Source organism: Chrysemys picta, chromosome 9, assembly GCF_011386835.1.
Source record: "Chrysemys picta bellii isolate R12L10 chromosome 9, ASM1138683v2, whole genome shotgun sequence".
Lineage (NCBI taxonomy): Eukaryota > Metazoa > Chordata > Testudines > Emydidae > Chrysemys > Chrysemys picta.
The window spans coordinates 98,083,649-98,101,722 of record NC_088799.1 but is presented as its reverse complement, the minus strand read 5'-3'; the positions used below and the strand labels follow the sequence as shown (position 1 = coordinate 98,101,722).

At 41.9% G+C, this 18,074-nt stretch overlaps 1 long non-coding RNA gene across 1 annotated transcript; it reads left to right on the top strand.

Annotated features, from left to right (window-relative positions):
• The first annotated feature begins 860 nt into the window (after positions 1-860).
• Positions 861-16,444, top strand: LOC122173801 (uncharacterized). The gene is made up of 3 exons (XR_006174667.2): positions 861-977; positions 13,096-14,880; positions 15,208-16,444. It is a non-coding gene; the product is annotated as an uncharacterized LOC122173801 (long non-coding RNA).
• The last annotated feature ends 1,630 nt before the right edge of the window (positions 16,445-18,074 follow it).

The window sequence follows — 18,074 nt, the reverse complement described above, 5'->3', positions numbered from 1 at the left end:
TAATACATTTTTAAATTGGTTTCTTGTGATATACAGTGTGTGCCAGAGCTTCAACAGAAGAAGGCATTTTATAAATACAATTATTTCTCTATCTAAAGCGCTGTGAGATCAACTGATGAAAAGTGCGATATAAGAGTTAGGTATTTATGATTGTTATTTTCTATATTTGCTTTTATTTGAAGAAACTACTTTGAATTTCATGCCATGTACGAACTAGACCTTTAAAAAAAATGTTTTATTACCCCCAGCCATGGACATGGGAACAAAGCGTTTAGGACGACATTTTCAAAAGCCCATTTTTAGATGCTCCATTTAAGACACCTAGGGTCTGAGTTTTAGAAGTGCTTGGAGGACTACAAATTATGTCCATGGAGAAATTTCTTCCTACTTCTTTACCACTGGTTGAAAACGTGCTATCCTATGTTGTTTTCTGGGGATGGTGGAGAAGTCCTAAAAAGGATACTGTTCATGTTCTTGTGTTTTCTCACAATCGTTTGGTATAACAGTGGACCACCCACCCTATGCTCATACCTCCTCATTTGTTGGGTACATTTTTGGGTGTAAGTTCTCTACATTCCGTGCAGTAGATCAGTACTTTAACAACTGATGGACTTTTGGATCTCATCATAAAACATACTATAGAAAATCTCAGTATGTAATGCTTTACTTATTCACGAGTTATCTAATTCTTTCTCACAGAAGAGAGGCAAGAAAGCAGAATATATATTCATAGGACTACCAGCAATCCCTCACATCATTCCCATGGCATACATGCAGCACATAGAAGTGATTACTTAATTTTAACTAGAATCCCACTGTCATCTTTTATCTGCAATTTACCTCCCCATGTTTCTTCATTTAGGGTCAGACTGCTCAAAGCTATCAACATTCTGCATTGTGGTGTGGAGTTGGATAGCAATGTGGACGTTAGTTTCATCTGCAACTTCAGTCTCTCTGTAGCAAACAAGCCTCCCAAGGTAGGTGACAACAATTAGTTCTTTTCCAGATCTTTGGTAGAAGTGAACAGGAGCAGGAAGGCTGTGGAGAAAAACAAAGATGCAAGTTACACCAGATCCAAGAGCGGACTTGACATGAGAATGCTTGGTGTGCTCCAGCACATCTCGCACTATTCACGGCTTTCACTTTTGTAAGCCCACATTTTCAAAAGTGGCCTCTAATTTTGGAGGCCCAATTTCAGACACCCAGGGCCCGATTTTCAGAGATGCTGCACACTTGCAACTCCAAATGAAGTCAATGGCAGCTGCTGCCATTACACACCCAAAATTAGAGGCCTACTTCTGAAAGTCATGGATTACAGTCCTCTTTCCCAGCAACAGGTCAAATTCTGCCCTCAGTTACAGCCATACAACCTCTTGGTCTTCAGTGGGGTTACACAGGTGTGACAGGTCAGAATTTGGTACTGAGCGTGGTTTCAAGCAAAAATGAATGCACAGTGAATGGTATAAGAAGTGACAGTGTGCTAAAAGGACAAGCATACCCACCCATATATATTTATGCACAAAAAAGCTTTATTGTGAAGCAGTTATTATTCTCTCTCTCTACACACACACACACACACACACATCATATCTGATACAAACTCTCAAAAAGCAAGGAATAAAAAGTTAAGCCACCTAACCACACTAACCTTCTACTCCTTCATCCACAGGCACACACTTTACGGTCACCATAGCTACCATACACCACACACTACAACTTTAACTCTTCCCCCTTACATCCTTCTGCACACAACTCTCTACTGACTTACTTCCCCCGCTCCCAGCGCTAGCAGTTGTGGATGTTTGACGGAGTAATTGGTTGTACTGGGGGAGGGTAGTTTGGTGGGGGTTGTGTGAAGGGTGGAGAAAGGGGATGATGGAAAGCCGGTATCCCAAATCCCATCTATTTGACCTCCAGCTCCTGGAAAAAGGTTCAGCAGTGATACATTTCTAACTTCCCTTCTGGACAAGGTGATGAGAAGAGAACCAGGGGGTTGAGTTTGTGTGACTATGGTTCACACAACATAGGGGTGTGTTCCCGTGCTGTGTGCTTGCTGCACACCACTCTGCCTATCAGGTGGTTCTGGGTAGAGAAATATACACACGTCCCTTTGTCTGGGCACTTCGGAGAGCAAGACCTGTGTACATGTCAATACCTTGGCTGCTCCTGAGAAGAGAGCAAAGGGGGACGGCACATTGTGTACACACTCGCAAACCAAAGGGCAGCGGATATCTCTCACTTTCGGTCTACCAGTTTTGGCACGTGTGACTTTAAGTTGCCTGCGAATTATGTTCTCACTAAACAATTCTGTTTTTCCAACCCAACCTTTGGCTGTCCTCACAGAAGCATTTGCTTTGCCTTTCTAAAGAATGCATATTCAAATACACTTTAAAGATTTTTTTTTTTTAATGGAGAAACTTTAGGTAATTAAGGAAATCATGCCCCATGCCATGTGGGGGCTTCCTGACAAATACAACTTTGGTGGCCATGACCCTGGCCAGAGGAGGAAGGCTCTGATGTCACCTCATACCCAAGTCCCAGTTTCACGGATAGTATCTCTGAATGGAATTGTCTAAAGGAGATTGTTCCTTGTGAAAAGTTCACATGATGGAGTTTGAAGGGCTTGTTTCACTTGAAGCCCAGCAGGACAGAGCTGTATGGAATGAAGCATTCAGTGTGTTCTGTTTGGCTGAAAGCTGTCACCGTGAACAAGTACTTAGCAAACAGCATGAACAAGGATTTGAACTAGAAAACTAGCAGGGCCTTGACAACGTTGTAATAGTGGGCTTGTCTGTTCAAAGCTCGTACAATGGTGCCTCGGGGCACGAGAAGGAAAATGGGAGAAACAGAAATAGATTTTTGTAATTTTAAAAAGCAACAACATTATCCTGCTTTTGCCTGGTGTCACTATGTACTGCCCTTGCCCTCTGGGGCAGCGGGAGGGGAAAAGTCTGTCTCAGAGAGATGTAGACATCCCGGTTATTATTGGACCCAGTGAGTGGATCAATTGATTAACTGAAGAGCAAAGCCTAATCTTTTTCTAGGGATCTATTTTCTCATATTTTTATTCCTATTATTAGGACCATAATGTTAAAGCTTTCTAACTTTAGGCTCCCAAATCCATATTTAAGCAACTAAACAAAAGTGGCCTGAATTTCCCCCCTTGAATTCAAAGGGCACCGCAGTCACTCAACACCTCTGAAAATCAGGCCACTTTCATCTAGATGCCCAGACATGGGCTTAGAGGCCTAACTGGAAACTTCCATGTTGGCCTCGGAGAGCTGAAATTAAATTGGTGGTGGGTTTGAAGCATCACAATAAGTACTAATCAAAATGAAAAATCTAAATTTCTAATGATGGTAAGAGTCTTCCTCCTGGGCAATCAGGTTGGCGGGGATGGGAGAAGGAGGGCAAGCTTCAGGGATGGCGAGAAAAAGGAGACTGGCGTCCTGCAGAAGCGTTCGCTCCAATCTGAACATGCACAATGAACAAAATATAAATCACTGGAGAAAAATTGGTCATGTTTACAGCTTAGGATAAACTACCTCCAAAAGCTTTTGCATTAAAAGATGGCTATTTAGCTGGCTGGAGAGTCTAGTCAGTGGGAAGTCCGCATATGATTGAAAAAGTATTTGCCTTTAATTTATTATATATACATGTATACACACACATATAAATAAAACAACACACACAATATACATGCACGTGGATATTAATTTTCAGGACTTCCATATAATTTGATAGATAACTCGTACCTGATGCACCGTTCCTTTGTTGCTCAAACATCCTGCCAAGCACCCCCAGATTCCCATTACTAAAACCAAAAATAATTAGGCAAATTTGTCCATAGTGAATAATAGAGGAGAGTTTAGGAAGCTGCTGTTTAAAAGTGTAAAACAAAATTTCACAAGTGTGAACTTTATTATTTCTTGTTACCTACACATTTATTTATAATGTGCTTATGACCATGATCAGCTAATATGTTTTTGAACCCCACTGTGTGCCTACACTGAGTGCTAAGGGACATTTAAAAACATGTTAACATGCTAACTACCAAAGGTATGTCTATGTTACAGTACTACAGCTACGCCGCTACAGTTGTGCCAGTGTAGTGCCGTAGTCTAGATGCTTCTGACACTGATGGAACGGGTTTCTCTGTCAGTGTAGTTAATCAGCCTCTCTGAGAGGCAGTAGCTAGGTCAAAAGAAGAATTCTTCCATCGACCTAGTCACATCTACACTGGGGGTTAGGTTGACCTAACTACAGCACAAGCCCTGAGCCACATAGCTAGGTCAATCTAATTTTTAAGTGTAGACCAGGCCCAAATTTACAAAACCCACCTTATTTTCCTAATTTGGTCTTCTCATCTAGGGAGGATTAACAAACCTTTCCATAGGTGTCTTCTATCAAGCTCGCCCACCCACATAAAAATACCCACATGACCCCCTCTAGTATGCTAAAGAAAGGAAGCAACCTCTTGATTTCCGGGGGAACCTATTGGGGTTATCAAGTCCTCGGACATGTTGCTGAGCCTTCAGGTCATTCCATCCACACCCTCGTCCCATGGTCAAAGAATGCTACGGAGCATTTGTATGAAGACTGACAGAAAACCCCAAAGGGAAGAACCTCCCCCTACTATGTAGGTTTAGGCCTTCACTGCCAGAGAGAAAAGAGCAACACCTCCCAGCTTGCTCATGGAGAATGTAGTTTGAACCCTCCATATCCAACCTCCTTAGCACCAGGAACTCTTCACAACTGCAAGGACAGGACTGTTCTCAGTGCTCCTGATGATTTTGTTATTGTGCGTAAAGCCAATAGAGGCACTGCCAAATGGCAAGATGTGGGATGAGTCATGTAGTAGTCAATCCATGAATACAACCCCACAGTGACTATATTTGCTGTTTTTGTCCAGGTTTGAAGAGCGTCTTTTGTCACCCTAACCTTCCTCACATGGGGTTGTACCATCCCTCTTCCAAGGATGTAACCCAGGCATCAAGTGGCCCGTTGGGCTCAGAAATGTGTTGTGGAATTGTAACATGTTTGCTGATGTTCCCAATTGGCTTCTCTGTCTCATAAACCTTTCTGAAGACTAGCTAATTGTAACAGAAGTTTGCTCTCTTCAGATGATAGGAAAATAAATCCCTTCTGCCCCAGTGGTAACTCCTTTGGGCAAGAAAACTAATCATGCCAGACTGTTCTTCCAATGAGATTCCCAGGGGCACCCAAGGCAAATCTCAGATCTTCTCTTCCATGTTGAGAATGTACATGAACTGTCTTTCTAGTGGTCTTGTTTCTTCAACCCAGGTCTCTTATTACATCTGGTGGAACTCTGACTTCCCAGCCATGCAGAAGCTTGAGAGAAGAGGGCTAGGATTTTTTAAGTGCCTAAGTGTCTTAGTTCTTATTCACCTGACCCCAAGTTCCTTATAGAGAGGGCCCTACCAAATTCACAGCCATAAAAAATGCATCACAGACCATGAAATCTGGTCTCCCCCCATGAAATCTGGTCTTTTATGTGCTTTTTACCCTATACTATACAGATTTCACGGGAGGAGACCAGTGTTTCTCAAATTGGGGGTCCTGACCCAAAAGGGCGTTGCAGGGGGGTCACAAGGTTATTTGGGGGGGGGTCACAGTATTGCTACCCTTACTTCTGTGTTGCCTTCAGAGCTGGGTGGCCGGGAAGCAGCAGCTGTTGGCCAGGCGCCCAGTTCTGAAGGCAGCGCCGCCGCCCGCAACAGCACAGAAGTAAGGGTAGCAGTACCACAAACCTCCCCCCCCACACACACATAATAACGTTGTGACCTCCCTCCCCCTACAACTCCTTTTTGGGTCAGGACCCCTACAATTGCAACACTGTGAAATTTCAAATTTAAATAGCTGAAATAATGAAATTTACGATTTTTAAAATCCTATGACTTTGACCAAAATGGACCATGAATTTGGTAGGCCCTACTTATAGAGGAACCACACGAATTAAAATTCTGGTCATTAATGATATCCTCTGAAGTTCCTACCCAGGAAGTGAGCTATAGGAAAGCAACTACCACCTGATATATTTGGGCATAAGCTTTCATAAGTAAAAACCTCACTTCTTCGGAGTGAAGATGCATCCGAAGAAGTGAGGTTTTTACTCATGAAAGCTTATGCCCAAATATATCTGTTAGTCTTTAAGGTGCCACCAGACTCCTTGTTGTTTTTGTAGATACAGACTAACACGGCTACCCCCTGATACTTAACTACCACCTGGTGACCTTTGTTGTTCCCCTCAGAGGGAAGTGATTCTGGACAGCATGTGACATAGCTGCAGCCAAGCAGGATGTAGTTATATCTTGTATATCTGGATACTAGTTCCTGCCGACTCCCTCCCCCACACCCCCCACCACCAATATATCCGCTGCCATTCTTGTGACTAATCTCTCTGCTGTTGGCAAAGGCACAACTCTTGTACGTCTGCAGTCTTCTAAAACTTAGCCTGAATATAGCACCTTTCATCTGCAAAGTTCCCTACAAGCATCATTAATTCTGGCACTCTGAACAGTCTGGACACTAGGGATCTGCTGGTCAATTTTTTACCAGTCCATGTGCCTGTCCAGGAAAAAGTGCCCCAGCTGGAGTATGCTCTCCTTGCAGATCTTGGGGACAGTAAATTGTTTTCCCCATTGTTTCTTGTACAAACTATATTGCTCCAGTATATACTATTAGTCTTCCCCTGTTTTTAACTCAGGCACACTTTGTATTTGAAACAGAGTACCCTTTTCATGTTGGACAAGATGTTCTTCTTGCAAGGTCCCACTGTTCTAGGGAATTTGCCAGATCCCTGTCCAAGCCAATCCTGTGCCTGATGGATCTAACCTTCTGAACATTGTGCGTGCAGACACACACACACACACACACACACACACACACTTTTATATCAATAAGCAGGATGCCACAATTAGCCTTTCCTGTGCTTAGCGGCTCTAGAGCAGACACATTGGGCGGGATTTCCATGGTGCAAAATGGCCGTAAAACAGCCTGTTCTTGGACAGTCTCTTCCCTCTTCTTGTACAGGGGAAAATCTCTGCTGCTTTCTATTCTTTCTATCCCCCCAGAGTAAGCAGAGGACAGGATCATGTTGGGCTATTCTGAGGCAGAGTGGGTGGAAGGGGGTGGGGTAGAGCAGGAGCTCCGGTGCATCTGATCCTCCATTAATATGAGGTCCATTGTGGGCTTTCTGCCAGCAGTGGAAGTTAGGAGTATGCCCACTGCTGCTGACCAGGGAGCCATAACCACTCCCTGCTTGGACATAGCAGTAGAGTAGAATTGGGGCCAATAACTCATGATTTGCTATGCTAGCAAATAATCACACTGTCTGCAAAACAGCAATAGTGACAGACGGATAACACAACCGCCTTCATGTCCAGTCCTGTGCAGGAATGTGTAGCAGAGCAGGGTGTCACTGCTTGTAGTTGTTACCTCATTACACACACACTATTACTGGAGAAGGGTACTTCCTGTGGCAACACTACAGCTGGTTCACTGCTACCAGACAGCCTTCCCTTAAGGACTAGGTTTTTCTTCTTGCAAAGTGAGGAAACAGGATGTGAGCTGATATTATAGCCTACCAAAATATCCCCAATAAAACTTTAATTGATAAAACTAATCAAAGCTTTTTTGTTTTGTTTTTTTAAATCTTAGATACAGTTGCTTTGACATGTTGGGTGAAATTCATTCTTGATGTAGTAAACCCATTCACTTTGGTGAGCTTACACTGAGATGAATTTGATCTATTGTCTTTGTCAATAAAATTCTAGAGTAAAAAGGACCCTATATAGAGCCAGACCTAGAAGTAATTGCTAGTTAATCAGCCAATTAACTGACCCAACAAGTAAAGGGAAGTGGGGGGAAAAAAAGAAATCAGTCAAGGTACGGTAGAGAGTAATTCTTTAGGGGTTAATGTTAGAAACCCTTTCAAAGGGATTATGTTCTACCTTGACTGATTTCCTTTTTCTTTCCTTTCTCTCCTCTTTCCAATTTGTAATTGTTGGTTCCCCTAATTGGCTGATGAACTGCTTATTACAGGCAGACCTGGAGGTATGTAGGGTCCCTTTAAGCATGGAACCTTACTTAACTTACTGAAGCTATGCTGAACATGGCAGTGTTTATATAACTCGTTGTTTCATGCGTTTGAATTTGAGCTGTTGGAATTTAAGCTGCATTTACGTTTTAGAGGATTCCGGTTTAGTGTAGCTGCTATGTTAATTATTTCAAAAGAGGGAAAGGGGTAGGGACTTTCTTAATTCAAGAAATTGTTACGTAAACACTAGCTGTGATGGGTTGGATCACAGAAACCCCCTTGGGAGCTGCCACCTGATGTGCAAAAGACTACCTCTGCTCCTGTTTTCCCTGCCAGCTCAGGACTCCAGCACCCTGTCTTGCTGAGCCAGACACTCCTGTCTGCTGCAACACAGACCCAGGGTCTGAATCACTTGTCCCAAAGCTGCAGGTTTACCTGAAAACAGCTCACAGAAGTGTGCTTGTCTTTAGCATTCAGATGCCCACCTCCCACTGGGGTCTAAACCCAGATAAATCCGTTTTACCCTGCATAAAGCTTATGCAGAGTAAACTCATAAATTGTTCGCCCTCTATAACACTGATAGAGAGATATGCACAGTTGTTTGCTCCCCCAGGTATTAATACATACTCTGAGTAAATTACTAAATAAAAAGTGATTTTATTAAATACAGACAGTAGGATTTAAGTGGTTCCAAGTAATAACAGACAGAACAAAGTAAGTCACCAAGCAAAATAAAATAAAATGCGCAAATCTATGTCTAATCAAACTAAATACAGATAATCTCACCCTTAGAGATGCTTCAGTAAGTTTTTCTCAGACTGGACACCTTCCAGGCCTGGGCACAATTCTTTCCCCTGGTACAGCTCTTGTTCCAGCTCAGGTGATAGCTAGGGGATTCTTCATGATGGCTCCTCTCTCCCTCTCTGTTCTCTTCCACCCCTTTATATATCTTTTGCATAAGGCAGGAACCCTTTGTCCCTCTGGGCTTCCACCCCCCCTCACTGGAAAAGCACCAGGTTAAAGATGGATTCCAGTTCAGGTGACATGATCACATGTCACTGCAAGACTTCATTGCCCACTTGCCAGCACACACATATACAGGAAGACTCACAGGTAAACACAGCTATCTGCAGACAATGGTCCTTGTTAATGGGAGTCATCAAGATTCCAAACCATCATTAATAGCCCACACTTTACATAATTACAATAGGCCCTCAGAGTTATATTTCATATTTCTAGTTTTAGATACAAGAGTGGTACATTTATACAAATCAGATGATCATACTCAGTAGATTATAAAATTTGTAATGATACCTTACAAGAGACCTTTTGCATGAAGCATATCCCAGTTACGTTATATTCACTTATTACCATATTTTTTCTAAAACTATCCCAGTTACATTATATTCATTTATTATCATGTTTTTATAAAACCATATAGACTGCACGACGTCACACTAGCAACTGTGATTTTTGCATAACCTGAAATTATAGTCTTAATTCTAAAAACAACCCTGTTAAGAATTAACACTATAAATGAATGAGTATTTGTTGACCTAGAGTTTACAGCCCCTAGGTACTACTGTAATAAAAATCATCAACAACAACAACAACAGTATTAATGATACATGGAAGGATACTAGGACAAATTGTTAACCAACCAATTTGTAAGCACCTAGAGGATAATAGGGTTATAAGGAGTAGCCAGCATGGATTTGTAAAGAATAAATCATGCCAAACCAACCTAATTTCCTTCTTCATCAGGGTTACTGGCCTAGTGGATGAGGGGAGGGAGGAAGCAGTAGATCTGATATATCTTGATTTTAGTAAGGCTTTGGACACAGTCCCACATGACATTCTCACAGGCACACTAGGGAAATGTGGTTTAGAGACATTACTATAAGGTGGGTGCGCAACTCGTTCAAAGATCCTACTCAAAGAGTAGCTCTCGATTGTTCACTTCAAACTAGGAGTGCATATATGGTGGGGTCTCGCAGGGGTCAGTCCTGGGTCCAGCACTAGTCAATATTTTAATTAATGACTCGGATAATGGAGTATGCCTATAAAATTTGCAGATGACATCAAGCTGGAAGACTTGTGTCTTCCAAAATGTATAATTCCAAATGTCTTTGACAAATTGGAGAGTTGGTCTGAAATCAACAAGATGAAATTCAATAAAGACAAGTGCAAAGTACTACACTCAGGAAGGAAAAATCAAATGCACAACTACAAAACTGGGAATAAGTGGCTAGGCAGTAGTACGGCAGAAAATGATCTGGGAGCTATAGTAGATCACAGATTGAAGAGGACTCAACAATGTGTTGCAGTTGCAGAAAGGGCTAATATCATTATGGGTGTATTAACAGGAGGGGTGACCTGATAACAAGCTTCAAATACAGTAAGGGTTGTTGTAAAGAGGACGGTGATCAACTGTTTTCCATGTTTACTGAAGGTAAGACAAGAAGTAATGAGCCTACTATGAAGCAAGGGAGACTTAGGTTAGATTTTAGGAAAAATTTCTAACTCTAGGGGTGGTTAAGTTCCAGAATAGGCTCCCAAGGGAGATTGTGGAATGTCCATTGTTGGAGGTTTTTAAAAGTAGGTTGGACAAACACCTGGTCTAGGTTTACTTGGTCCTGTCTCAGCGCAGAGATCTGGACTTGATGACTTCTCAATATCCCTTCCTGCCTGACATTCTATGATTCAATAACAACAACAATTTCTCCATGATAACATTATTGGGGCATATTCACCCTGGGTCTAGGTCGCCTTCCACCAGTACTGATCCTGGCAGAGGGGGGTTTGTGGAGGTGGAAAGTGCTATAACTTCCCTTCCTCTTAGACCTGAGGGACCTAGCACTGAACAAACACTGGCTGCAGAGGGGGCTTAGTTAAGGACGTCAGGGATGTACCGATTTAGCCCATGCCCTCAGCAGCCGTGGGGTTCTTATGCAGCTCCAGGTAGAAGTTAAAAGCTCTTTTTGGAAACCTCAAGGAGAGTAGCCAATGGGGCTGCTGCCTGCCCTCCTTCAGGCAAATCCCCCATGGGACATAGCAGGCCATGCCAGCAGAGGGAGGCACATTCTTCCTTATTGCAACCCTGTCCTTTTTTCGTTTTCTGATCTTTTAACCGTGACACAGCAAGAGACAATGCTGTTACTCTAAACATAAGAGGAATAATTACATCCTAGCTAGATCATGCAGTAAATCTGTAAAGCCATAAACGTACATGCGTATGTGAGTGTGAGAGAGAACCAGTTTCATATCTCCACCCTCCTACAGTTTTTGGTAGGTCGGTGGCACTGATTTTCCTCCTTCTCCATTGCTTCCTGGCTGACTGCTCACGCAGCCTGTCAATAGAGATAGCCATCCACACTCCAGAGTGAGAATCTCTGATATGAGAGCCACAGAACTGGGATCTTCTTAGGTGGCCTCCTCCAAACAAGCACCCTACTCCAAAACTCCATCCCTGTCCTTTTGCCTAGGAAGAAAGTTTGCCATTTTAGTGCCACTAAATGTGTTTGTGATGATTTATTTCCCCCTGCTTTGGGATGACTCACTGAGGCTAGCCAGTCCGTCCCCAATTGCTTGTAAATCAAGATCTGATCAGGAAGTGATATATTCATCTCTAACTCCTGCATAAAAGTTATTCAAGTATTTTGACAAAATAAGTGCTGTTTACTTTATACATTTTCTGCTAATTGTAAAGATTTCTGCAAACCTAAAGGATCTCATGGAATTTACGGGATTGTGGTTTAGCTATTGAAAGTAGAAAGGCATGCTAAATTAAGTTGATTTGCCTGTGAAAGGAACGCGTCCATTATTCATGTCAGGGCCCTGTCACATCAAATTGAGAGAGTGAAGAAAACCCTTTTTTATCAAAGTTTAGAAGCAAGGAAAAAAAACCAACCATTGAGGGACTGAATTTCAATTGGGAGAAAGTCACTCTGAAAGCAGGGTTAAAAAAAAAAAAAAAAGTTGGGGACTTGTCTAATGTTGAAAATCAGCAAAGGGTAGATTGATTTAACTTTGGCTGGAACTTCTTATATAGAAAGCCAGAATGAAACTTCTTAAAGCAGCGAGTAGCACACATAATCTTGGTGTCTCTCATGTGTAAACTTGTCAAAAGTAGTTAAGCTGATTCAGCTTTAAATCTTTCCGGATTGCTTTTTTCCTGAACATTTTAAAAATAAATTAAAAATAAAACGTTAAACAGATAGCACAATACATTTCCCGAGGATTAATATTTTTAGACATTAATTGGTTTATGTCATTTGCTATGTATGTATTTCACAACAAATTCTAAGCACAAAATTCCAGAGAAAGAAAATGTTAAAAAGCAAGGGTTTTTTTAGTTGTGGCTGATGTGTAAAACGTGATGTGCAAATTTTAGTGTCTTCCAATGACAAATAATGGGCTAACGAGGGATTGATAGGACAAATCACACACACAGGATTGTCCCCTGTACATTTTAAGATACTCCATTATTTATTACTCCATTTAGCCAGCAAAATCTTGCATGGTTTTTATAAAGGAGCAGTTGTGTATTCATAAGATATATGTATGTGGGAGCACACAGATGACACACACCACACTAGTTTTCACACATAAAAGTAAATGTCAAGATCTACGCGGCTGTTTTGCTATATACATAGAGTGTAATATGAAGTTTGTAGTTGTGGGATTTGTGTCATATATTAAAATGGTTTCTGCTGCCTGACTGTTTATAATTTCTAGTGTAACCCATTTATTTTTAAAAGCTAACAGAACCTTTGACTGTTTTCACAAGAACTATGTGTGAAGTGAACAGAACATACATTTGTTTTATATTGAAAACCTAAAAGCTGTTCTTAAAAAGGAGCTCTGTTACGTCTCTGACACTATTGTACTGTACAAACGGTAACTCGTCAACTTGTCTGCCAGGCCTGCATATAACTCAGGATATTGTTTTTTCTCCCTGGTCACGTGTTCTTGTTTTTCCCAAATCAGAGCCTTTATGTTAATGTGTTTTCTGCTTGAAACCTCTTATTTTAAAGATGCTTTTACCAGATAAGCCAAGCCGACACTCTCACGTGCGTCCTAACTTCGAAGTCCGAAGCTGGGTAGGAGAATCCAACTCCCAAGTGTTGGATGCTGGTGAGCCTGTGGATTCTGTAGGACCGACGGCTAAAGTTAAGTTCTTGTGTGTAATTGAAAATTGCAGCCAGCATAAATAGGAGTTAGTTTGTGGCATTCTGACCACAAAGGGAATTACTTCTTGGAGTGGCTGCATCCTGGTAAATAGAAGCAGGGAAAGGGGGAAATAGAGAAGCATTGTACTGTGGAGGTAGCACCAAGACAAGGATTAATGGCCAGGGGAATTGTATTTTGTGTGCTTTCAGCAACATTACAATCTCCCCAAAGTGAGTGTTACTAATAAAGGGGCCAGTAGAGAGGGGTCAGTGTGTCAAGGGAAATGGAAAATCAGGCTCTGTCAAAGACAGAGATTTTTATTCTGTAAAGAATCAGCAAATTGCTTTGTTTTTTTTTAATTTTTAGTACTTCACATTTGGATGAATTAAAAGAACTCTGTTCCCTTTTAGAGGGGACGAATAACAAGAAATGGTATAGGCAGGACACAGGAAATGATATAGACAGGATACATGACTGCCATTCTCTGGCAACGTATGTTGTGTCCACATACCCCAACACATACATTATTTTACACCAGGCAAACAATAATGGGAAACGTGGTCAGTGTTGCATTGGTGACGTATTAGGTACCCACAGAATCAGATTAACTCTGTGGTATTGGGCCTCAGGCAGGCCCCCAATGGAGCAGAACCACGGGGGGTGGATGGTTGCAAAATGGCAGGCACAGGGACCGCCCCCCTCCTGCCCACAGAGGACCACCACAGGAAGGGGATCTCCACCAGCTGTGCATAGCCCAATCGGGAGAAGTGGTTTAGGATCAACAATTATGCACAGGGAGTGGTTGGGTTCTAGACATAGTATTTACCATGGTATTATCGCAGTAAATAGTAATACTGCAGCACCTGGGAGCCAGAGCACCCCATCGTGCTAGATCCTGGACAATCTAAGTGGTCCTCAGAGAGGGACAGGGGAGCTCCAGTGGGCTGGATTGACTTCTCCCATGCCTGACACAAAGCCTGTTGTTTACTTAGACTTTGTCCCAGGGTGCTGGGTGCTGGTGAAAGTTAGTTTCACCATTAATAAGCTAGGATTGGCAATGTCAGTTGCCCAACATTCACCTTCTTCTTTGTTTGCGCCCCACAACGCTATCTCTTGATTGGCCCACAGACCCTAACGCACCGACCAGAGTCTTGTCAAAGCACGCACGGCACTATACCTTTCCCCGACAAGCACGACTCAGAGCTGAGGCTACCCCTCTCCATTACTCAAACCGTTGTGTTCTGATATTATAGGATTGATATTCTCACAAGCTCACAAAATGTTGTCAGACCTTTGCAATACCCAAAGACACAACAAGGCTGTGTTAAGAACAGAATGATCTGATCTCTGAATTTTCTTGCAGGATGAATGACTAAGGGGATCAGCACTGGGATGCACAGCCTTCCTCCTCTAGATCATCAGTTCAAACCCAGCCCAGGCTGGGAGTGACCAGAAGGCATTACCAGCTGTTTTCTGAACCTGTATGTAAAAGCGTTGGTAGCATCAGGCCCGTTGCAGGTGGAAGTTAGGTGACAATCTTCCACCAGTGGTATACATCAGCAGTCTCAGCAGAGACACCAAGGACTATCACCTTACCTCCATCAGTGGCCTCCCTAGGTTAGGATGGAAACAGAGCACTGGCCCAAAAGGTAGACTCAATACCACTTGTTTTATTTGTTCTATGGATAAATGGGGACCCATCCTCCAGGACTGTCCCTTCTAGTACCTTTCACCAATTAGCTTCTTACAGTTTCAAAATAACCCAGACATTGAGACTGCTGAAATCACTTTTGAGCCATTCTAGGTGTAGGAATGATGGTCTAGTGGCTAAGACACTGGACTGGCACTCAAGAGATTTGGATTCAGTTCTGGGTTTTGCCACTTGCTTCCTGTGTGACTGTGGGTGAATCACTTAATCCCTCTGTTTCTCAGTTCATAATACTGACTGTCTCCCACATTTTGCCTTCTCTATTTAGATTGGCCCTGCGCTGATGAGTTTACAATCTCTGGGCATGCATATGTGCAATGCTAGCACAATTGGCCCCATTCTTGACTAAGATCTCCAGGTACTACTCTGTGATACAAATTATTATTAAAAATATCAAACAAAGAGATACTGTCCTTGTTCACAAAGCAGTGTGAATTTAAGCAATACTGGGGGGCTGTTGAGAGATACTCTATTCCAGGGATTCTCAAACTTTTGTACTGGTGCCCCCTTTCACACAGCAGGCCTCTGAGTGTGACCCCTCCTTATAAATAAAAAACACTTTTTTATATATTTAACACCATTAAAAATGCTGGAGGCAAAGCGGGGTTTGGGGTGGAGGCTGACATCTTGTGACCCCCCACATAATAGCCTCACGACCCCCTGAGGGGTCCCGACCCCCAGTTTGAGAACCGCTGCTCTATTCTCTCCTGGTCAGACCATTTATATCCTTCACCTTATCACAATTATAACTCCAGCTGTGGAAACTTCAAAATAATGGGGTAGAGACATTAACATACAACAGAGGACTGTGTCCCTATCACATCATCTGTTGATTTTGTTGTTGTTGAATTATTCATAATATAGCAACTTTAGAATTTATTTTTAATTGTAACTATTGAAACCAGAGTCTAAAATCTTGTGGAGTTATAATTAAGTGAGCATATTAATACACGTTGTTTGCAGTGCTGTAGCAGCCCTCTTGGTCCCAGGATATTAGAGAGACAAGGTAATATCTTTTATTGGTCCAACTTCATTGGTGAAGGAGACAAGCTTTTGAGCTGACGCAGTGTTGTTCTTCAGGTCTGGGAAAGGTCAGAGTGTCACAGCTAAATACAAGGAGGAACAGGTTGTTAAGCGTAAGAAATTAACACATGTTGCAAGAGACCATTCAAGGTGAAGTGGGCAGCTAACACCTCTGCACTCGCAGGACAAAGGCGAGTTAGTGGGTTATAGATTTTTGTATGAGCCATAAATCCAGTCTCTTTATTGAATCCATGATTTTTAGTGTCTAGCAAAGTTATGAATTTAAGCTCCCAGCCTTGTCTCTTGTCTCTGTCACCAGAAGTTGGCCCAATAAAAGATATTACCTCATCCACCTTGTCTCTCTAATATTAATACATGTCATAGAATTGGAGGAAAATGTAACAGAATTAAATAAAATGCACCCTGCAACACTTACTTGCATTTGAGATAAACCTATTGTTAATTGATCAAAAACAGAAAATATAAATGCTAAGAGCATTGCTACGAACAAATGAATCATCTTTTTGAAATGGAGAACTCACCCGATGGTATCCATTTCTGAATGAGTCACAGGCTGTAACAATTTACAGCTCTAGAAAAAGTCTATTCTTTGATTCAACGGTCTCCATCTCAAAGCATCAAAGCTGATCAGAAACCGGGGTCAAAAAAAAAATGGCAAAACGTCAGAAAATTGCCATTTTTTGTTTAAGTTCTCCAACCAGTCAGTTTTACTAAGGATACATAATATCCTCTCTCTTTTCTCTTTTAGTCCTCACTCTTGGGCTCTGCTATTTGTACGTAGTTGAACTTTTCTGTATTTCACTATGATTTTTTCTTTACCATTGTAAGAGGTAATTCTATTCTACGTGTATAATTACACGTCACTTCTCATTTATATATAGCACACTGTAGTGCTTTTTAATAGTATCAAACTTAAGTTACAAATAGAAAATACTTAACTTGAGACATTCTCCATTATTATTCATCTCACCGTACACACTCAGAAACTTTGCACATTTATAACTCAGTGTCGCCTCTGCACCATACCACTTGAAGATATGTGAGTTCATTTAAATGCTCATCTGCTTTTTTCTCCTCAGAAGTTGGGCTGTTTTTACGCCTGATGGTTATAATGAATTAAATATTTTGAACTCATCCATCAGATGTGGAAATGATCCCTGAATTGATGAGAGTGTTTAACAGTTAATTGAACATTTCTATTGTGAACTTCCATTGTTCTAAAGTGCAGTGGACAAAGAAAAGAGGATCAGGGAAACATTCTCTCACACCACAAGTATTTCTATCCTCTAGAGAGCTGCGAGAATTTAAATAACTGAGGGCATCTTGCTGCGTTTGTTTTTGGATATTGAAAAGTACTCCCATGATCTGAAAAATACTTTCACAGGATGTATGAGCTCTCTCTGCGAAAGAAAACCGATAAAGCATTTTCAGGGGCCGTATTGTGTTCATGTCCATCTTTTACATATATATTGGCTTTCCTAGACTTCTCATCCAGCTAAACTCACTTCTGTACCCAGTGGTTACACGTGTATATGCCACAACAGCCATCTCACAACTCTCTGCCTGAGTCCTGCAGACAGTGCTTTATTTAGTTTGTCCTGTTATTGACTGGTCTGATGGGTGCCTATATAGCCACAGCATGCAAACCGTTAGCCGCCAAACTGGGATTTGCAAAGGGGCTAAGGAAGTTAAGCACTCAGATGCCATTGAATTGCAGTGTGATTTGTGAACCTAACTCCCTTAGAGGCCATTGAAAATTCCTGCCTGGCAGCCTAACGCAGGGAAAGGATGAAAGAAACCAGACTGGAATGTTTCACCTGGAGGTTCCTCTGAGAGTCTTCAGGATCTTTCCCTGACTTTTACAATCTCATCTTGTAGGGCTTGTACCCCATCTGGGCACATCAGACTCCTTGGATCAAGCAATGGCAATTTGCTTTCAATCTGAGATTGTAGCTTTACCACTTTTATGCCCATAGTCCTGTTCCCTCCACTGGCCCTTAAACGTCTTTTTCTTCTTTTCTCTGTCCAAGATCCACGAGACATCATACAGTCCCTTAAGAAATTGACCTGCTCCCTTGAACCTTTTCCTTC